Genomic DNA, 23,693 nt, shown 5'->3' with positions numbered 1-23,693 from the left:
GTGTGTAAATAAAAAAATACATTTGTTATAATAATAATAAAATATAATAAATACATTATTATTAGCATGCACTGTAGGCTATTGACCATCACTTATCATAATATATTAAAACAAATGACTTTAATAAATCAGCAGAAGGACCTCTGAGCCCATTTACAGTGTGTAAAACTGAGTGGCCATCTGTCTCCAGCACTGAGACAAACCAGCAAAAACAAAGTTTTAAAATTAACATGACAGCTATAATCTTAAAAAGCTAATTTAGAAAGATTAGAAGTTATGCATTCCATCGACTGACACTGTGCAAAGGATAACAGAAAAACACAGATTCCTTGGTTTGTAAAATGAGTATAAAGTTGACCACACATTCTGTATTGCTCTGTGAACTTCGGTAAAGCTGAAATATGTAACATTTTCAATGATAAAAAAAACCTTGTCTTGAAAACTTGAAATTTTTTGAACACTGTGTGGAGCTATGAAAATGTCCCTAACCTGTGCTCTGGCTTTGTTAATCAATGCCTGATGAGGGGCATGTGCAGAATTCCATTTTGAAAATTGTTATGCAGTTTCAAAGTTAGAGATCACATTGTTTAGCTGGTGGATGAATTATTCAATTTATTAATATTGATAATTGTAATAACTTATTGGACAATGGTGTTTTGGAGCCTAGGAATAGGCTAACCAATTCAGGAGGTAAAATCACAACACTTTAACCTAATAATTAGTCCTATCTGAAGGATGGATAATCATGACATTTCACAATTGAATGAACTGTCAGTACAATCAAATGTGAGGTACAGTTAGGAGAAGCTTTAAATCTAAACTTAAAGTGTAGGTTTATGCAAGTATTGTGGACAACTGTCTTGCTCTTCATGATTTTTCGCTAAGAATATGCATCCAGTTGACCCTAATTGTCTAATATGGACCCAGAAACGTCACCGGTCTCGTATTAGCACATCTTACACAAGAGCTCAGTTCTTATTAATGCAACGCTGCTATGTACTAAATTTCAGCACATTGCTCTTCGCTGCTTAACTCACATCGGCGGTTGGTTATTTGCCTAAAGGGAGCTAGCCCAGATTCATGGGGAAAAGGAGCAGCAATGTGGCCCAATTACATAAGACCTACGGCCGTCTGCTGTTTCCGTCCTCTCCTCTCATGCATGAGCTTTACAAACGACATGTTCGAGCAGGAAAAACGCCAGAAAAACGTTTCTCCATTTATGGTCACATGTTTGCAGCCAATCTGCTGTGTTAATGCTTTGTCATGGCAACATCTGCCTCAGTACTTCCAGCACCTATAGAACCTGTATGACCCCATTCATGCAGAAACATGCTTAACATGATCCCAGGTATTTGAACCTACACACATTACATTTCAACAAATTTTTAGCTTTTAAAGCAAACTTTGCCCATTTATTTTACTATTTATGTCAGGTCTTAATATGTGACTAAGGAGAACCCCCGAAAAAAATGAAGTATATGGATACAAATGTAAAACAATATGTCAACTAATTGGCTCATTTCAGCTGAATAACAAAAAAAACGTATTTAAAGTGATGTAAAAAGCTCAAACATTGCTGACTTGTTCAACTACAAATAAACTCAAGCACTCATGAAATGAAGATTTGTAAAAGCTGAAGCCCATGAAATGAGAAGGCTGGATTTTGAATTATAGAGTCAAAACTTTATGCCACATTGGTGTGTAACAATAAGGCATTGATTTTGAAAATGTTGTGTTAGTGTAAGTAACTACATGTGTGCAGTTTATATTGTACAACAAAATGTCTCATCTAGGCACGTTTACCATGGACCTTATTTTAGAATTGAAATGGTGAATTCGTTTTCTGGGTTTTGATGTCACAGCTGCAGCAGTAGACTCTGTCTTCATGTTGACTGTCTGGCTTTTAAGAATGTCTGTGTATTGAAACAGGGCTCATTATTCATTAGAGCATGTAAATGAGGTCACATGTATTCTAGGCTACTGTGAGTTACCTGGTGGCCTCTGGGTCCCATGTGACCAGGTCTGCATCAGAACCTTTAGCAATTCTCCCTTTTCGAGAATAAAGGTTGGAGATTTTGTCTGTACAAGAAAAACACCTTTATATATTCATTTATACTCTGTGTCAACCTCCTCTGGTGCTGTTTGGAATGTAAAAGCCAGATTAATAGGTTCAATCATTTGCATTTGGATAATTAGTGAAGGCAGGTGCTATAGTTTACTAAGAGGCTTTAAAAACCCTTAGTTTGTTGGTTTTTAGGGAAGGGAATAGAGAAAGGAGACTGTGTGGATGCTGAGAGGCTATAGTTAGTCTTTAAGAATTTAATTTAAGCTTAATTCTCATTTAAGAGGAAGAGAGAGGTATTAGTGTTTTGTTCTTTTGGGTTTTGGATCTTTCATTCTCTTTTTTGATTAACCAGTAGTCTAGTACCTAAAGGAGAGGGGTATTAAAAGTTGTGGTTTAAGATATGTGTTTTAGTATTTGTCAAGTCTGGTCTTGATGTGTTCTATCCCACCTGAGGCTCTCACTGACCGATTTGTTATACCTTTTCTCCCTGTGCGTGATTTATACCATAGTCTTTCTGAAACTAGTGAAAAACATAGGCAGCCTAAAATACAGCTTCATTAACTTATTTATGTATGTGCTGCCCTCCAGTGGAATTATATTTCACATGTTTGTAATCGTCTGTAATTTGTTCTTAGAATGTCAAGATTGTAAAATGTATTTTAGTGAAACATTTGTTATAAATTGCCTAAATATGTACTTTTAGTGGCATATCATAATAAACTCTGACCATTCTAAGACACATCTGGCTTTCTAGGGCTCTTGTTATATATTGGGCAATTTACCATCTAAAAATAAATGAGGTCATGTCATAAAAATAGCTGGTTATTATTAGTCTCTTAACACAATCACATGAAAAATAATTTATGACACACTTATGCAGAGCCCTTGGTCTTTTGACCAGATATAATTTGTAAAAATGTCACTTCACATTGGTAGTTTAAAGGCACAGGCCAGTTCTTGTGTAACATGGCCTGTTTGCTCAGGGCTTGATCAGTTTTGCATTCAAAGAATGATTTACAAGAAACACCTGCACACTGGTTTACTCTTCTTACAGTAAATCATGGTGAAGTTTTACTCGGGGGTGAAAGAAAAGAGCGCCTTGGGGAAAAATCCTAAAAAAATCCTTTACAGACCTATGCTGATACAAAGTCCAGGATCATGGTGGTGTCTCCTGCGACTGCTGTACTGTTATAAAGATCCCACTGATGCACATTAAAGTTATCAATATTTCATATTGTATTTTGCCCATATATATATATATATATATATATATATAAACCTGAAGTTGGGACACTGTACAAATTGTAAATAAAAACAGAATGCAATGATGTGGAAGTTTCAAATTTCAATATTTTATTCAGAATACAACATAGATGACATATCAAATGTTTAAACTGAGAAAATGTATAATTTTAATGGAAAAATAAGTTGATTTTAAATTTCATGGCATCAACACATCTCAAAAAAGTTGGGACAAGGTCATGTTTACCACTGTGTGGCATCCCCTCTTCTTTTTATAACAGTCTGCAAACATCTTGGGACTTTGGAGACAAGTTGCTCAAGTTTAGGAATAGGAATGTTGTCCCATACTTGTCTAATACAGGCTTCAGGTTGCTTAACTGTCTTAGGTGTTCTTTGTCCCATCTTCCTCTTTATGATGCACCAAATGTTTTCTATGGGTGAAAGATCTGTTTCTGTTCTGGATCATGTTTAGATATGGCTTCTTTTTTGACTTATAGAGTTTTAGCCAGCAATGGCGAATGGCACGGTGGATTGTTTTTACCGACACAGTTTTCTGTAAGTATTCCTGAGCCCATGTTGTGATTTCCATTACAGTAGCATTCCTGTATATATATATATATATATATATATATACAGTATCTATATCTATCTATCTATCTATCTATCTATCTATCTATCTATCTATCTATCTATCTATCTATCTATCTATATATCTAGCTATATATATATATATATATATATATATATATATATGCAACAAAATGCATATATATTTTTGCTCAGTTTCATTCTCTGATTAATACTGATGTGCATTTTTACCATTAAGTATGAGCTCCATATTTCACTGTATCAATATATGGTACATAAAAAGCTGATTTTATGCTTAAAATATTAAAAAAAAATTCTTTAATATTTTCTACAGTTCTGTTATTAGTTAGTGCATCAGATGGCATTTTAAGTGACTGTAAGACATTTAAGTGACTATGTCAATATGCTGCAGGTGAAATTTGCATTGTGTGCAAAAACACTGTAAATTCATCACAGTAAAGAGGGGAAACTATGAATGGAACAATGAGTAACCCATTCGAGTAGGTAGAACAAAGTTTTAAATATACAACCTTCAATAATGGATTTCCCAAATGAACTGCTAACAAACATGGCATCAGTTAAAATCATGAGACTAATGAGTTTTATAGGGGCTCCAGACAGTAATTGTGTTTAGTTTAAATGTTTATATTTTATTTCAAAACTTAAAATGATTAATTCAAATAGGTTTATGAATAATAATGGATGCACAAAACGGTACCGATATGAAAGTCATCCACAGCTGTGGTGCCCATGAATGACAGCTCCATGTGTGTGTGTGTCTATTCCACTCAGCAGCACGATTCAGTCTGTGGCATCGATGACCCGTGTGCCAGCTGCTACCTGCAGATCTGAGCCAACTGCACTGAGAACTCCATCTTCAATATACACATCTGTCATCTCTGAGAAATCCTCATTTACCACCTTCCCTCCTTTAATCAAAATCCGACTTTGAGTTGTCATATTATTGACTGACTACTGAACAAACGATGATTAATAAGAGTCCAAATTATGTTCTGTAAATGAATTCGTTTTTTTCAGTAAACGTACAAACTCTAAAAGCATGAACCACTGTGTCTGTCAGTGTTGGGTTAGAAGTGTGATCTTTTTAATCATCGTTTGTGCATTCGTTAGTCATTTTAAGAGAAACTATGCAACATATGAATAATCATAATCAATTATTTTGTTTCTGGTACAGTGTCATTGATAAGATGTGCAATGTGCAATGCATCCTTGTAGGAACAATAAAGTGCTTGATTGAACATCTTGATTTCAGCAGTTTTGAAAGGCAAATTTGCCTCAGCAGGCTGTTCATCAGATCATCACTCAACGTCTCAACTCAAAGTTGAAAGTGCATAAAAGTTCAAATGCAGCAATCAAACTAGAGCTGCTTATAAAAGGCCTAGGGTGTCTTTGCTGATGTTCTGATGTTGGAGTAATGATAACCTGACCTGAACCAGTTCCAGTAAATACATCCATTTGAATATTCAGTTTTTCTTTCTTTTTCTACCATATGTGTCTAATTTGAATTAGATTTGCCTTAGATTTCAGCATAATTATGCTGCTGCCTACTTGCGTAGCTACAATTTGGAAAAGATACCATTCAAAAACCACAGTACACCTCTGTAAATCAGACACGTACTGATTTGACCCTGTTATTTGGTTTTCTTGGAATCTTCCAGCCATGAAACTGTTCATCACTCTGGTTCTCATTACTGTTTGGTTCTCCACAGGTATGCTATGATTTAGTTGTGTATCTATTTATGGTTACCATTCAACATTTCATGATGCTTATATATACATTGTTGTTGCTGTTGTTGATAATATTCAATATGAAAAAACTTATGAACTTTGGTAGCCTATGTAATTTTAATGAAAGTAAAAACTGATTTGTGAAATGAATGTATTTTATGTGTGTTATATGACATTCTCTTTATATTTCAGTGCTCGCACTGAGATGTTACCAGTGCAAATACAAATACAGTTCATCTGAAGAATGCAAGCAAAATCGAACAAAATGTCCTCTGGAGTGTGGCTCTGTCACCATATACAGCGGTAAGCATTACATGATTATGAAAAATTCTGATTTTTTATTATTATTATTATTTTTTTTTTTTTTACACAATCTTAATATAGTTTTTTTAATTGTCTGTGCAGATGGCGGTACATTATATAACAGTAAGAAGAACTGCACAGATCCTGCCTTGTGTGTTATTGACAGTATAAACTTTGAACAAAACGAAACAGTCTTTAATCCCCAATGCTGTGACACTGACCTCTGCAACACTGAAGAGGCACCAGGTACATAGATATATGAGAACAGACATTTTACAATGTTTGTATTCCATATTTTATTTTTGTAGTGTACAAATTTAGCATTAATTTAATTGTAATATTTCTCAGATTAGTTCTGTTCTGATTCATCTCTGCATTGCACTAACTAGCCTATATGCTCTTTTTCATTCTTTCTTATAATATGTGTAGCAATGCCACGATATTCCAATGGGATGATGTGTTACACTTGTGACTTATTTAGTAGAGACTGCTCAAAAATTGTGACCTGCTCAGGTGATGAGAACAAGTGCTTCAGTATAAAAGGTTATTACAGTCTCCATTCAAAATATTCCACATAAACAGAACTGAATGTTTACTTTAATTTTTCTCTCATGTATACCATAACAATCTAGTTTTTTTTCTTCCTTTCCCAGAAAGTATAACTGGCATAAAAACAAAAGGATGTGGGAACAATGTAATCTGTGAGAATAGTGTATTAAATACTCTGGGGTCTATGGCTGGTGCTCAGACGACGTGCTGTGCAGGAATTCTCTGTAACAGCGGTCAGTGCTTGAAACAGAGTCTCTTCCTACTGCTGGTGCCGCTTCTTTCTCTCTTTTCCCTCTGATATGTTTTTGGATCTCTAGAATTTTTCTGTGATTTATAGACATCCAGTAAGAATTTTTTTTTTAGTAGTAGTAGTAGTGGTAAATTAAGAATATTTATATATAATCATGATGGTGCTTCTTCTTCTTCTTTTTTTTTTTACTTTCTCTCTACTGGTTTTGGTAAAGGAAAACGTACTTGGTTATTTAAAGATAATTCTTTATTTTATTTTGTAGATGTAGATAAGGTATACAGTACAATTACTATGCACTGTCTATCTTTCATTTTTATTTATCATGTCTCCACCAGCTTGCTGTCCACACTGGATTTGAAAAAATAATGACCTAAATATAACTCCACCATAAAAAAATGAATTATAAAAATTAAGCAAAGAGTGAAATAAAGCATTTTGAAACCATTGAAACTGTATCAATTTAAACAGTGTAATTTCATTTGCATCCACTTAAGGTTTTTTTTTCTTTTTCTTTTTTTACATAACAGTCCTTTGTTTTTTTTCTTTTCTTTTCTTTTCCCAAGTGTTAATGCACTTGGCTCTTAAGGAGACATCATCAGGGTCAGTGAAAAGCATGCTTGAAATGAGATGTGCCCAAAACAAAGACAAATCAAGGCAAATATCAGTTGTGAACAGACTACATTTACTACACAAATTTTACAAGCCAACCAATCAGAATCAGTATTCAAATGATGCAATGTCCTTTGCTTGGGTATGAGACTGAAGAGGAAGGACAAGGCATACTAACCATTCAGGCCAATCAACCTTAAAATATTAGTTTATCATCAAAGCTGCTTTTTGACAACAGGCAAACATAAACTTAAAGATGCTGTATGTAAGATTTTGACTCTACTAAAGCATAAAAATACCATAAGATATTTGAGAAACATGCTAAGTTATCATACTTGTTTATCTTGGAAAAAAAATGCTACAGTCAGTTATTCTCCTAATAAAATGTGCGTTCCAGCCCGGGAGGTCCATGTTTGTTTTGGTTTGTGAAACCCGCCCAATGCCAGTTTACCCAATTGTATTTCGGCACACCATGATGCCAGTTGGCGGAAAACACAGTATTTCATTTTATTCATCGTCAAGTGTGCTCATTCATGTTTGGTTCGTCAATCTGGCAACCTGCGTGTGCGTCAAGTCTGAGGAGGAGGTGCCGAGTGAAAAAACCCTTTCCAATATTTTGAATTTGGACTGCAATACCTAGTTCAACCGCTCTGTGTCAATTCTGCACAGCACCTTTAATATCGATAAAATACCTATTAATCAAGGGTCTGACAACAAACGGGATTGATGGCAGTGTCATTTATAAATTCATCTTCACACATGTGAGTGCTAGATGGAATGACTCGCTGCATAAATGAGTATAATTAATGGTTGTATAATTAATCTTATGACACTGAGTGATTTGTGCCATTGTTTTACTGTATTGACACGTATTCTTTTGGCGATCGAAGAGATTTTTATTATTATTATTATGATATCGAGCTGTACATAAGCATATCACAATTTCAGAAAATATGTTTGAAAAAAAAAAGCCTGCTGTATGTTTATTTATTTTATTTTAGATTCGATCAATATTAGGCTTAATTGACATATTTGCCTTTGAGAACAAAAAACAACAACAACAAAAACGGCCATCAGTGATTATAAACTCAAATTGATGAAAAAATATCAACTGCAGACCCCACACTTGGACAGATTTACTGTGGGTTATTTGAAGTAGTTATTTGTATGACCACACGGGGGTGCTGTTTGTCAATGTAGGTTAATAAAGTATAGTCAATTCAGATGTTGTTTTCAGCTCTCACTTATTGAAGAGTCATCCCAGCTGGGCAGTTCCCTTTAAACTCACGTAAACTTTAAGACACAGTTATTTACACAATGGCAAGAAAATGAACAGGATGGTGGTGGTGGGGCGGGGTTAAAGTCATTGATCAGTGATGTATTAGGGTTACATGGGGGTGTCAATTTGACAATATAGTTTTTAAAGGAAAAGGAGATAGGAAAACCTATTTTAAAACATATATGAACTGTTAACATATTAAAACAGTTTGTTTGTTTGATTATTTATTTTATCTGTGGATTTATTTATTTTTTTATGATTTTTTTTTTACTGCAGAATATTTAGTAAAAAAAAGTAAAAATAAAAATAAATAAAAGCTCATAGCCAACATCACTAAAAGATAACTATGACTAATAATGATTTTCATATTTAAAATGTGTGTTTAATATTACATCCTATGCGTTAAGACATAAATGCATAGTAAGGAAGACCCAAGAACAGTTTTCTTATGCTCAGTCAGGAAATTCTTAATGTACTCGTGTATCTTTAGGTTATAGTGGCACCAAAAAGTTGTGCTGTTGTTGTGCTTATTGGTTAATTTGCATTGGCAACATTGTTTTTTTATTTGCAGTGATTTGACGGAGTGAATGAATAATGGCTATAATGATTTATTTTGTTGTTGTTGTTTTTGTTGATGGTTCCGTTGGGTCTTTTTGTTGTTGCACAGGAATATCCTCAGAGCTGTGAATTGCATCAGCCGGTTCAGAGAAAGTCTTTTCACTGTCACAGCATCTTGTGCAGCTTACTTTGTCTTTGCTGCGTTAAAAAATAGAAAACTGACATGCACGAGAGACACAAAGATGCATGTGCCGGAAAGATAAGCAAGCCTTTAGGGTTTATAAGTACCTAACCTCTCTCTGTCTCTCTCTTTATCTTTATTTTTTCTCTCACTCATTTTCTCCCTCACACACATACACACGCTGAACAATTCTGTATGCCCTAAGAGGATTTACAGGGTGATTTGAAGTGTAATCAGAGTATGAAATATTAAGAAAGCCAGAGCATCTACACTGCGCCTCTGCAGACAGGGATAAGAATTTACTTTCGCTCTTCAAGTCTGGGAGAGTTCAGAAAGTGTTGTTTGTTTATCGAAGCGCTTGCATTCGTATAACATGATCATCAGCTGCCAGACGAGACTGACGCCTCTGCCGCTTACAAAGTAGCTTTTATATTATGACCATAGCATGCACTGTAGTCGTTTGAATGGTACAGTATGCTGCGGTTAAAAAGTTCCCTTACTATATAAGGCGAAAATCTAATAAATCTAGCATTTTACTGTGAATTACCGTTATTTGTCATCTTAATCTTTTGTTATTCCCAGTTTGACACTAAACGTGATTTATTTTTTCCTTATGAGTTATTTATATTAGGGTTTTATGTAACATTCTTTTTTTTTCAGTTTTAGTTATTTTTTAATACATCAAGTTAAGAAATAAAGTTACGTTTTTATTTTAGTTAACATTTATTTTATCATAAGTAACAGAATTGAATGGTTTCAGATTTAAATATAATAGCCTTGGTGCATGACACGTGTGTACCTTAAATGTATTTACCACAGCTTGTATAAAAGTCAGATTTTACTACCATGTTTAGTTTACGGTAAATATCTGGCAACCATTACTGAATTTAAATAGTTTTTTTTTTTTTTTGGTAGTATCCTACTATTCTAACTATTTTCATACATTTATGCTTTTGGATAGAGCAAGATATAGTGGTTGAAATATTGATTTTTAATGAATCACTATGAATAAATTTAATAGTCTAACTAGTAGTAGTAATTAAAAGTAGTATGCAGTAAATTCCGTAAATCTCAATAATGCAGTAAATCCCATAGAATCCTGTCAAACCTGATCTTTAGTGATATGAAATAGCACTTTTATGGAATAATACGGAAAAATAAAATTTTTTGCTTTTAAAATCTCTAATACTCTGTGTAATTCCACATATTTCACCACTCGTTTATGTATATATATATATTTTTTTTTACAACCTGAGAGACAGTTAAAAACATTTTCTGTGTCTTACATGAAACACTGTTTCCAAACCATTTTACTTTCATAATCTGTTTAGCATAAAAGAAAAAAAGCTATTAGGTCAGTTTCATTCTATGTATCAGGAATTGACTGAATTCTAAGAAATTGGTATTATATAGTGTAGCTGGCTGGTTGAAAAATAAGTCCTGAGGCTGAAAAGGAAGGTGGAGCAAGTTATATTTTGATAAAACAAAGGCATTTTTCACAATAAAACCAGGAATACACATTAAGAAATTTAGATTTCATGTTGACTTTGCGTTTAACTGTATACTCCTTACTAGTGTGAATACATGCATGGATGCCAGCAGATGGCAATATTTATCTGTATTACAGAGGACTGAGAGAGAGAGGCTCAATCAGAACCATCCTAAATTACACAAAAGACTCAAATGACAAAAAAAAAAAAAAAAAAAATGTCATATCTGATTTTAATTGTACAATTGCTATTTTAGATTTAACTCATTTCCTGTGTTGTTAAAACATGAGCAAGTGAAAAAGAAGCGTCTGTGAGTAGGTCTAGGAAAATTACATGTTTCAGTATCTTTCTAAAAGCAATTTTATTTTCATTGGATCTTGATTGCTGGGTTTGTAGAGTAAATCACAACAACACAGCATGCATTTCTGTGCCGCGGTATAGATTGAAGCATGTTTGTGCTGTAAAGCATCTTGAATGTCACAGGGTTTGAATGTGTCACAAAGTGGCATGTCAAGCACCAGTGCAGAGACTCAAAATGTAAGGCTTCCAACAATGGGAGGCGGAAAATGTGAAGGGGAACAATTAAATTACGCCTTGCATGAAGTTTGCTTTTCATTTTGTGAGGCAAATTTAGTGCCATGCTTAATCATTATGCTGTCGAACACGATTTGCAAAAATATTCAAGAGCTTTGCGTGCCTCACTGCCCTTTCTGTATTGAAAAATAATGGGGCTCTATCCAATTAAAAACTGCATTTAAATCAAGAAAGTATTACATGCTCTTTAACAGTATCTCTCTGCTGAAGCTCTTTTTTAGATGCTGACTGTGTGCACAAGGAGGACTCCAGCAGACCTGTTCCTCTCAGGGTGTGTTATTGTGTTGAATTTTGTTTTATGTTTGAGAACCAAGCTATGGGGATCTTTATAATGAACTGTTTTCTCTTGCACTTGCACCAGTGGCTTTTATAGGAGTGGTTTTCGACTGGTAATTTGTTTTTACTTCAGGAGCCAGATTTTACTCATATTTATAATTATGAACAAAATTTTTAATAATTTTTTTATGAACTGCATAGTATTATTTGTATTTTTTTATAACTTGCACAGATTTATTCATGGTTTTTGAGAATTTTGAGAAGACACACAACCTGTTAATGCAGCTTTTACAGTGACCGATGAAATGCATAATGCTGCATAATACTGTACAGTTCGATTGGATGCACAGCCTTTGACGTTAACAATGTCTAATATTATGGGAAGATATGGAAAGCATTTTCTCTTCCTTTTTAAACATTTTGCAATTAAACTTATATAACGTATATGGCTAATTGCATTTTAGCATTTGCATTTTAGCATTTTTTTTCCAGAACAGACATATAAACCATGAGTTGAGAACCACTGCTTCAGTTTACACATATTTATTTCAGGACCTTATTTCAGGATTGTCAGTTTATATCATCTTGGATATTCATTGCAATTTGATATGGCATGCTTCAGTTTTTCACGGTTGCACACCTGCCAGAATATTGAGTAGTCTTTAGTATGAAGAATATTGCTGCTTAACATTACTGCTAAAATTACAGGACACTGAATTACTGTACATTTCATTCTGAAATGCATTTTTTAAAATGCTTATGCTGTGAAATGCATTAAATGTATTGCATTCATTGCATTTCCTTTAATTGATTTGCTCACTTACATAATCTACCTACTATTAGTACTTTGTTTTTGTTTTTTCACATGCAAGTGTATTGCATGTAGAGAGTATTACATTGTGAACATTTGAAATGACATGTTTACTGGTGCAAACCTCCAAGCTTAGTTCCCTGTAAATGTAAATTGCTTGGCTAATACTATAACTATATGAATTCTTATTATGTTTCATCTCAGGAAGGAAGTATTTAGAGATTTTGCTATGAATATTTTCCTTGTCTGTTTGGTGATTTTGTCTTGAAATGTATTTGAAGATTGTGGGGTGAATGTAAATCATAAAACACATGGTTTTAGATTCCACCAGTTACAGTACGTCCTATGAACCTTCTGAATCCACTGCTCGTCGGTGTAATTAAAAGATTTGCAAACACATGTCAGCCGATAATCACACACAAACTGCTTTCTGCCGTCCCCAGCTGCATTACGTTCCAGAAATCATTTGCTGCAGCAATCTGATGTTTATTTCGAATGAATAAATCTACTTAGCACTGAAGGCATTAATTGATATTTTAATGCTATTCTTATAATTGAAGTTGGAGAAATCCAAGAACAAAAGACAGAGTGAATACAAATACTGATCACTGTAATGCACACATTTATTTCTATTATTGTCTCTCTGGTGAAATGAGCATCTCCAGTTGCGTCTGCATGCTGAACAGCTAGATGGCATCATTGAGCAACTGAGTAAGCGCTTTCTTTCTCTCCCTCTCTCTGTGCAAGTAATTTGAATTGTGCAGTTTTCCTTCAATCGAGATCTGTACATTTTATTCACAAAGACAGATATTTGCTGGACCCTTGTGACATCCTCGCTTACAGATGCATTTCTGAAATACTTTAAATGGCAATGTTATAAAAGTAGAAGAGGATTGTGGGTCAATGGTCTTGTGAAATCAGAGAGCAGAGCAATAACATCCTGTTTAGAACAGAAAGGCTGATATTTGCTCTTATCGGCTGGGAATCAAAAAGGACATTTTCCATGTCTCAAGTTCTTCGTGATGTTAATATTCTCCTTTCACAGGAGGTAAAACTTGACCTGGGCCAGCTCTTCCTCAAATGTCACTGAGTTCAAGAAAAAGGATAAAAGCTGGAAGAGCTATTCTACGCTAGGAACAAGAGTTCTCATGCATTCAGTTTTACAACAAATCTGCATTTTTATTTCATGAGTCAGTTATTTATATATTTTTTGCAAGGTAAACATGCTCAAATGTATTTTAATCTGATCTGAATTAAACATTAGGAGGATCTAAAAGTATGAAACCACAAGTAAAAATGCTTTTATTTTGCATTCTAATTTATTATTTAAATTTAATGCAAAAAAATAAATACAAATTATACTATATGCATAGCCATTTTAAGTAGCAGATAAGTGATTGTAGTTAGACACTTTATTAAATATGCCACTGCATTGTATAAAATGTCAAAGCAAGTGGCATTTATTTAGAAATATTGCACATGCTCTTCAGTCGACACTGATTATGAAATGCAATACATTTAGTGCATTTTTAAGTGTGTTTTTGGATTGGCAATGCCTTATGCAAACCCACTGATCCATGTTATTCTGTCATGTTGTGCTTCAGTGGAAGCAACAAAATCTGACCTTTTGTTCACATGGTCAGTGACACTAATTTGCCTGCATTTCATTAGTGACCTAGAAATCGTTCTTTATTTTACCCTATAGTGTTTCTTTGTTTTAAATGATTCAGTCTTTCTGCTTATTTTATAGTTTAAAAGAATAGTTCACCCCCCCCCCCAAAAAAAGGCTGAAATTTTTATCAACATCAGGCCATCCAGGATGTAGATGCATTTGTTTCTTCATTAAATTTGGAGAAATGTTGCATTATGTCACTTGCTCACCAGTGGATCCTCTGCAGTGAATGGTTGCCGCCAGAGTCCAAACAGCTGATAAAAACATCACAATAATCCACAAGCAATCCACACCATTCCAGTCCATCAAGTAATGTCTTGTGAAGCGGAAAACTGCAAGTTTATAATCAGCCCAAAAAATTATAAACATGCAGTTAAAATCTTAATTTTTAAATTTTAAATTTTTTTTCAAACCAGGTCCTCTATAATAATGCTTTCACTAGTGAAAAAGTCACTCCATCTGAATCGGGAGAGAAAAATGCACCAAACAAGCACAGTTTCAAGTGAAAACAGTTATACACAATTATGCTGGTGGATTTTCATTGTGAGAGGACAACAGTAGATTAACTATTTCACTGAATGAACCATTATTATGACTATGGACTGATATTTTAGCTAGAAGCAATAGTTTACAGTTAAAACAACACCTTAATGATGGACTTGTTTGTTACCAACACGTAGCTTTTTACTGCGCAAGACATTAATTGATGGACTGGAGTGGTGTGGATTATTGTGATGTTTTTATCAGCTGTTTGGACTCTAATTCTGACGGCTATATAATATCTTATATGACACTGAAAACTTAATTTCACTGTCACAATGATCTGAAATGTTTACTATCTCTATTCCTTATAAGCCCAGGAACTCACAGGCATCATGGCAGCCAGCCGTTATCAGAGAGAACAATTACTGCTTCATCCGCTCTGACTATCAGCCCTGATGATCTGCACAGATTCACATGACAGCTAAATAAATATGTAAAGGTGCTGCGCTGGAGATCCTGCAGATACCTGTACTTACAAGCTCTCTGAGGAAAACTACAGCACCAGAGGAGATGATAATGATTGTGAGAACGCACACTAAATTAATCTCTCCTTTATCGCTCCATCTTCAAGCAGATAAATGTGTTACGAGCATGTGATTTTGTGTGCCATTGTTTTGATAGCAAAAAAAATGCTACCGGGTTAGATGATATCTTTTAATATACACTTGCTGAAAAAATAATTAATTTTGCATTTATTTTTATTTTTGAGTTACATGGAAAAAGGAAACATGAAAGTAATAAAGATGAGTAAATAATGACAAAATATCAAATTTTTGGGTGAACTGTTCCTTTAATAATAATAAAAAAAAACATTAATGTATACTTTCCAATATCAGCTTTACCAAAAATACTATAGTTCAGCCAAAGCAAAGACCTCAGAGGTTTTCTATGAAGTGCCATAAAGCATGCAGACATGTCTAGAAAGCTCTAATGCTTTTGGCTGACGCCTGCTCCCCGTTTCCCAGCATGCTTTGAAACGTGTAAGACCCTTCTCAATCACTTTTCAGCCCGGCGTTGATATTGGCTGTGCTGTGGCGACACAATAAGGGAGTGAGAGGCGGTCATAGGAGGGATCAGCTTTATTCCACCCAAATAAAAGCAATGGAAACAAAGCATCATTGCTATATTTAACCAAATCTGCAGCTTACTGCGACAAGCACATGATAATGATATCCTCTTAACAAGCGTCGCCACTGTATGACAGCCAATGGCATTGATGCAGCCAGCACAAATGGTGTAAGAAAACGTTTTCATCCGCAGCGATGCTACCAGACCTATGGGACCAGACCTATATATAAATATTTTGAATGAGGTTTAATTTTTATACTTTTGAGTGTTTGCTTTTTATAATATATATATACCCAATATTTGTGTGCATGGATGTTATCACATCTTTTGCTTAGTAACATGTTAATTACAAAATATTAAAATCAACTTAGTTAATTTTTTTAATGCATTCCTTCTGATGAGATTACTCAGCAAGGACCAACTGATCAAACATGACAGTAAAAACATTCACAAAAGATTTCTATTTTGAGTAAATGTACTCCCCTCCCCACCCCCCCCCCACCCCCAAAAAAATACTTAGACAGAAAGTCTTCACTTCCGCGGCTGCCATAACAAACTTTTGTTCAACATTACCTGAATCCCATTTCTCCATCTCTAAAAATAGACTCGTCTTTCATAAGTGTCTTTTTGTTGTTCTGCCAAATCTTAATTAGCGATTAGTCAGAATTATTCTCAAACTCCCTGATTCTTGTGCAGAGCTGTAGATAGTGTGGTGTTTTAATTAAGGAGAGGTCAGATGTTAACTCAGCAGGAGATGTGCGGAGTGACGCCACGGTTGGCAGGAAGGGGAAGTGACTTCACTGTCCCACATCAGTGCCCAGAATCTGCATCTGTTATTCCAAACAGTGTTTGGGAAGGAAAAGAATAATGAGATGGGGATCAGAGAGAATAAAATACAGGCGAGCTGGTAGCTGGTATAGCGAACATATAAAAAAAAAAACAGTTTGGATTCGCATGGTGGTCTACGATGGTTTATCATGGTTAATGCTGGTCAAGTTGGTGGAAAACTGGCTTGTCAAGTGTTATTTTATATTTTTCGATATTAAAGCATGCTTTACCTTTCGTAAAATCCAGAAACAAAATCCAGCATGACACTTCAGGTTTTAAAAGGTTGGACTTGTACAAAGTTAGATGTCATTTACTATATATTTCATATCTGACAACTGTTTTGCAATATTCAGTGATGCAAACAGTTTTTTTGACGCAAACGTCTTTTTGTCAAATATCAACTGTAATGAATTGAAAATACTATATAGGTTGTCATTTATGTAATTCATATATTATAACTGAATGTGTCAAGATGACAAGCATTTTTCCATTTAGCATTTTCAGCAACGGTATATGAAAATGACTGAATGTGTGCATATAAAATTAAAACATTATTTGGAACCAGTACAAATTAATTGCTTAAAGTAAATTCTTGTTCTTTTACCTATTGTTTTTTCTTTATTCCCCTGAAACTATTTAAAATCCTTTACTTATTTATTTGGTTTAAATTATAAGGTTACAACTTAGTTTTGATTAACGCTAACAACACTAATGGAAAAACATAAACGTGCTGTTTAACTGCAAAAATAATCAGCTGGTTAAGCTAGCTGAGAAGCCCAGTTGGATGCACATTAGCATCTCAAGGCACAGACAAGCGTCCAAATTCATGCTATTAATTAGAAACTAAAGAAGCTACTACATTTCTATGCAGAATCAGTGCACTAACTAATATATTATCAAACTTAAGGTCTGTTGATAATAAAATTGCTTGCTTTCATATCTTAGCAGTTCATTAGGACTAATAGAAAAGTATGAAAAGGACATTTTACTCAGGATTGGATTTACATGCATGATTTGAGTCCATCATTAAGTCTTCAATCTCTAACTCTGATGAAAAAAGTTTTCTTTCTTCGATGTGCAATAAGGCTCACACGTCCGTAGCACCTGCTCTCCACAAGCTGTCTGGAAAGAATGCACTTCAAATTCACATTCACTTATATAGGCTACCATCAGTGTTATAGATTCCCTCTCTGCTTTGCACGATCGTAATCGCAAAATCTCCCCTACGAATTTAAACTAGTCCCCCCGGATGTTGAAAGACAAGACCGGTCTGATATTAAACCGACTGTCAGGCCTCAACGCTGACTGACACTGTCCCAACGATAGCGAAATCTAGCAGGTGCATTCACGTGCTCTCCTCTGATCTGTACACCGACCCACTTGTCTTCTTTGTGTACTCTGTAATAAGCTGCTTCAAAGATCACTATGTATGCTAGCGAACGATAAGATCTGCAGTATGGAGTTCTCCTTTCCTTTCACGACGTCGTCTGTCTCTATTCACACTGTGTCTCTCCCCCTCTCAATCTTTTGGTTTTCTTAAGAAAATGTCAGTGTAATCATATCTTAATGCTTTGATAACGGGGTTTTTTTTCCATGGGAGAAGAACAGATATTCTAGTGTCTTAAAGGCCGAGGACGGGAATGGAAATGAAAGAAAACACCCTTAAATTAGATTTTTCTCCAAGCGCGTGGGTGTAGCGGCCGCGGCGTTTGACCTTATGCACAATTACTTAATTGTTTCATTTAAAGACGTTGAAAGATCACACAAACACGTGATAAACAGAAGAAATGTGCTGTGAAGTGTAAATGTGACATTGTAGTGTACTTTTGTTGTTGAAGTCTCTTCCTGCAGTCAGACGTGTAAAGGAAAACAAACTGGCATGTCATAACCGCATGATTCAATTAGTGTGATATTTCATTTATGCCAGCATCAAAGGACGTTCATTGTGATTGATGGCTGTTTATCAGCAGCAGAGAATAGATACAGTTTAATTGATTGTTTTAGGGAGGAACTGTGTAAAACGCTGTTATAGGTACATAAAGACAAAGTATAGAAAATGTTCTCTCCTTTATCTTCATAATCCCGAGAGCTCCGGCGCTTCATATACTTCCCACAATGCCCATATAGGCTCTTTGAAGTAAAACTTTGTGCAGTGTTGTATTTGGCCAAGTTAAAATGAGCTAGAATGTAAAATGTGAGGGTTTCCATTGTAAATGTAAAAGTGTTAGATGATGTATTTTATAACACATTTTTCTGTTGAGCTTTATTTTCTATTTAATTTATGAATTAAGTTATTCATTGCCAAGTTAGTTCCCTGTGAAGGGATTAACTGCGTCCTCTTGGGGTCGCTTTGGGGAACACCTCGTCGTGACCCGTGTATGAAGCATACTTTGAAAAACGCCAACGTGTTGGCCGGCGACAGCCTCTGACGTCACTACCGGCGCAACTATAAATACACGCCCGTAGGACCCGTCACTTATCTTCTTCGTCTTCATTGACTGTTTTTTTTTAAGCGTGCATCTGAGAAACGACCAAAACGGTAAGAGCGATCTATCATTGTTATCATGGCATCCACTAGCAAGGCGTTTAAACAGTGTGTGCATCTGAACCTGGCAGACATCGGGAGGGAAGAAAGCGGGTTTCTTCTCGATGCTCCTGTCTCGCCTTCTGAGCTTTTCGGTACCTCCGTCGAGATGGTGGTCGAAGAATTCAGGGAGGCAAGGGCGCGCTCAGCTGCCTTTAAATCCTTCATTCCACGAAGGTCCAGGTCTGAGCCCGAACAACAAAGGGGTCCTGGCCCATCTCGATCTGAGGATCAAAGACGGGCACAGAAGGCTAGTGTCGCGGCTCGCGCTCCTCCCCCGCCTAAGGGCAGGGGCAAGAGGAATCGTGGGTCACGAAGAGGTAAGCAGGACCTGAGGGATGTGATTCAGACGAGGCAGCATTCTCGTCCGGATCGGAGCGATACCTAAGTAGTTACTAACTTCCTTTGGATGATTTTAACTTCTAATTTTATCCTCCCCTGCCTAATTCCCCTGTAACCACCAGCTCTCCACCTGATCGAGGTTAGGTGGAAAATTTCTCACATAACAGTCTCCTATGCTGGACCTATGATGTTTTTGGTTGGTCCTATATTCATAGTAACCAACTTACTGATGGTCCGGACCAAAAGGGGGCACCCCGTAAGCGGGACTCCGGTACAGGAGGGTGGGTGAGTATGTAACCCTTTCTTTATCTGCTTATGGGTGTTATATTGCTGGTGGTTATATGTCTACTAACAAACTCTGTAAGTTTCCTTGTAGCACTGCAGGGAATTTCATGGATGTCCGGCCAGGTCACCCTGAGGGGCTGCCTGGCTGCTTGGCACATCCGGCAGGATGTCCGGCCAGGTCACCCTGAGGGGCCTCCTGGCCGCTTAGTGATGTCCAATGGGAAGGTGGAGGTGGTAGTTACGGAAGTCTTTCTTTATGTACTGCCTCAGGTGATGCTCCCCTCACTTGAGGTTTGGAAAATTGGAGCTGGCCTCTCCCGTGCGATCCAGCGCCTCTGCGTTGCTCTAAGTTGGGTATGTAGCTTAGGCCTTTGGCCGTAAGGGATAATGTCATGGACAGTCGTCTAACCGCCCCAGGGGCGACTCGCAGTGAAATGGTAGAGTTGGTACTTAGTGTTTGCCATGATTCTGGCCTGCACTCCCCTCAGCATGGCGGCGTGGGTATACTGTTCCCCAAAGCAACCCCTAGAGGACACAGTTCGAAGTTCCCTTGACAGGGAACGTCTCAGGTTACCAATGTAACCATGGTTCCCTGAGAGGGAACGAGACACTGCGTCCTCTAGCTCCCTGCCATGCTTCGGACGCAAGCTTCACGAAGAAGATAAGTGACGGGTCCTATGGGCACGTATTTATAGTCGCGCCGGTAGTGACATCAGAGGCTGTCGCCGGCCAACACGTTGGCATTTTTCAAAGTATGCTTCAGAAACAGGTTACGACGAGGTGTTCCCCAAAGCGACCCCTAGAGGACGCAGTGTCTCGTTCCCTCTCAGGGAACCATGGTTACATTCGTAACCTGAGACGTTTTTAATTATTATAAAAAAAAATGATGTAATATATATTTTTTTTTATTTCAACTAATAAAAATGATTTTTTTGTTAACAATAACACTGGTGACAGATTGTCAGACCACTGAGGTTTTTAAGATATCCTGAGTGGTCTGTAGCATGCTGCTTATATACATTATGCTTCATAAGAACAGATTTTGAGAAATTTAGCATTACATTACTTGCTCACAAATGGATCTTCTGCAGTGAATGGGTGCCGTCAGAATTAGAGTCCATCCCATGTTGTCAGGTCACATTGAAATCCTCCAACATATTTGTTTCTGAACTGTTTTGAAGTGTTTTCACTTATATATTGATCTGTGCATAGTTCTCTTCTGATTCGGACAGGACAACTTTTTGACTGGAGAAAGCAATAATATGGATAGAGGAGTCACACTTTTAATCGGAGGTAATGGTTTGAAGTTCTTAACATCTTAATGATGGATTTGTTTTTTACAAACATGCAATTTTTCACTTTACAAGACATTAAGTGATGAACCGGAGTGTTGTGAATTACTTGTGAATTATTATGATGTTTTCATCAGCTGTTTATACTCTGACTAGGGTTGCCATATGCGCCGTTCATACGGGACACATCCCGGCCAGGATTTTAATATTGCCTAAAACATCCAGAGCAGTTTGACCAATAACATGCAAGTATTGTACATAATCAACCAACCGTGGGGCTGCGTGTGAGAAGGTGCAATCTAGAAGGAGCGATCAAAGCGATGCAAATATGCACACGTGTTTGTTCGTTCGATTGACTTGAAGCGTCGCTATGCACAAATCCCCCCCAAAAAACTAAGTGCGCCAGAATGCTTGAAGTCAAACGAACGAACAAACACGTAAAAGTGATTCGAAAGCATAAGGAGCCGTCTGCTCTGCTCTTTATAGCTCTCATGAATGTTACACAACGATCAACCTGCACAGTGCATATAGCCAAAACCTGGATATTTTAGGCATTATTAAAATCCTGGCTGGGACGTGTCCCGTATGAACGGCGCATATGGTCACCATAATTCTGACGGCACCCATTCACTGCAGAGGATCCATTGGTTGAGCAAGTGATGCAATGATACGTTTCTCCAAATCTGTTCTGATAAAGAAACAAACTAATCTACATCTTGGATGGGACGAGGGTGAGTAAAATTTCAGTGGATTTTCATTTTTGGGTGAACTATTCATTTAAGTACAATTTGTTACAAACTAGCAGTTATTAGTGTGAACTTTACGACCCAATTTACAGGCGGCTGGCGCAATTCTACACTGGTGAATAAAGCAGGGTGGATATTTCTGGTATTTGCTCCATTAGGTGTGACAGAAATGTTCCTGTCATATGGCTCCATGGTGCCTTGAGTTCATGTCAGGATACTGATTGTGCTCTTGTTGTTACAGTAAAACCCTGCAGGCTGTCGGCCTGCATCTCTCACACGGCTTTACCGTGTCCCAATACAGAAACAGCACTGCACATTGGTTAAAATTACAATTATGTCAAATCTCCTCATTACTGCCCCAAAGTTTCTGTATAGCATTTCACTGAATTGCTCTCCCCGGTGAGTGTCAGACGCACACACCTCCATCGTTAAAGAGGGTGATGGTGATGGTGGATGACAGCAGCCTCTGTGCATCTCCAGCCGCAGCTGCCCATCATCTTGAGTGACAGCTGAGAAAAGGACAAAAAAAATTAACTCCTCCCAAAGGTCTGGCAGCTGCTTGTGCACCTGCAATCTCAAAACAGAGGCCTGTACCTACAGAAGCACTTGTTCGCTTTAAACTGGGCCAAACAAAGCACTGCGTCTATACAGATATGAGGTTTGCTGAATGCATTGCTTGCTATTTTTCTGCGTAAGCTTAGCTTTTAAAACTTTTTGAACCCTAAATATTCAACTTCAAAATATAACTTGTCCTGCATCACTTGAGCTGAATGAGGATGAATAATACTGTGCCTTTAATTCTATATCTTGTTGATGAGAAGTGATTTGAGGTATATTTATTTATTTGCTAGGAAGATGCTAAAAGTGGCACATAAGCGACAAAAATCCCATCTACATTGACGGAAGGCATATTTTTTTAAGACTTGCTGGTGAACTTCTTTGACTTGGGTAAGTAAGCAACAACCACACCAAACACTATTTCAATATCATTATGAAGATAGCAGCATTTTTATCAATGTTGAGAAATGCCTATTTATTTTTTTATCAGATCTGTGAAACACTACCATTGAAAAGTGATTATATAAAAAAAGAAATTATATTAATTCTTTTGTTCAAAAAGGATGCACTAAGTTGATGAAAAGAGACAATCAGTTTTTTTACAAAATAATTGTATTTAAATAAAAATGTTGTTCAATTTTAATGAATACAAAAAAAAGCATTTTGGTTTCTCAACAAAACTATTAAACATTTTCTACATTGACAAAAATAAGAACCATCATTAATACTTTAGCAACAATAATAAGCAGCAAATCGGCATATTAGAATGATTTGGATCATGTGACATTGAAGACTAGAGTAATGCTGCTGAAAATACAGCTTGGCATCACAGGAAAATATGACATTTAAAAAAAAAAAAAATAGTAATAGTTTTTAATAATATTATAATAGTTGTAATATTGCATAATTGTATACTGTTTTAACTGTATTGAATGTGTGAGCATAAGAGACTTCTTTCAAAAACATGAATATTTATTCAGTGTCACATGATCCTTCTGAAATCATTCTAATATGCTGATTTGCTGCTCAAGTAATAAATGTTAAAAACAGTTGTGCTGCTTAATAGTTTTGTGTAAACTCAATCTCTTTTTCAGGATTCTTTGATGAATAGAAGTCTTTTTTTGGATTTTGTGGTGTTTTGCTCATCTCTTCTAAACAGGCACGTTGCTGTAAGGTTTAACACATGTGATTAGAGCAGTGCTCTGAGGACTCCAGCTTACAGCTTCTTCCA

General features: G+C 36.2%; 1 long non-coding RNA gene across 1 annotated transcript; it reads left to right on the top strand.

Moving 5' to 3' along the window:
• Positions 1-5,845: 5,845 nt before the first annotated feature.
• Positions 5,846-6,932, top strand: LOC132157841 (uncharacterized). Its single transcript, XR_009437630.1, has 4 exons — positions 5,846-5,947; positions 6,050-6,193; positions 6,377-6,490; positions 6,601-6,932. It is a non-coding gene; the product is annotated as an uncharacterized LOC132157841 (long non-coding RNA).
• Positions 6,933-23,693: the final 16,761 nt, after the last annotated feature.

This window comes from Carassius carassius, chromosome 15 (genome assembly GCF_963082965.1).
Source record: "Carassius carassius chromosome 15, fCarCar2.1, whole genome shotgun sequence".
NCBI lineage: Eukaryota > Metazoa > Chordata > Actinopteri > Cypriniformes > Cyprinidae > Carassius > Carassius carassius.
The sequence above is the reverse complement of the archived record's forward strand: the minus strand, read 5'-3'. Positions and strand labels throughout refer to the sequence as shown.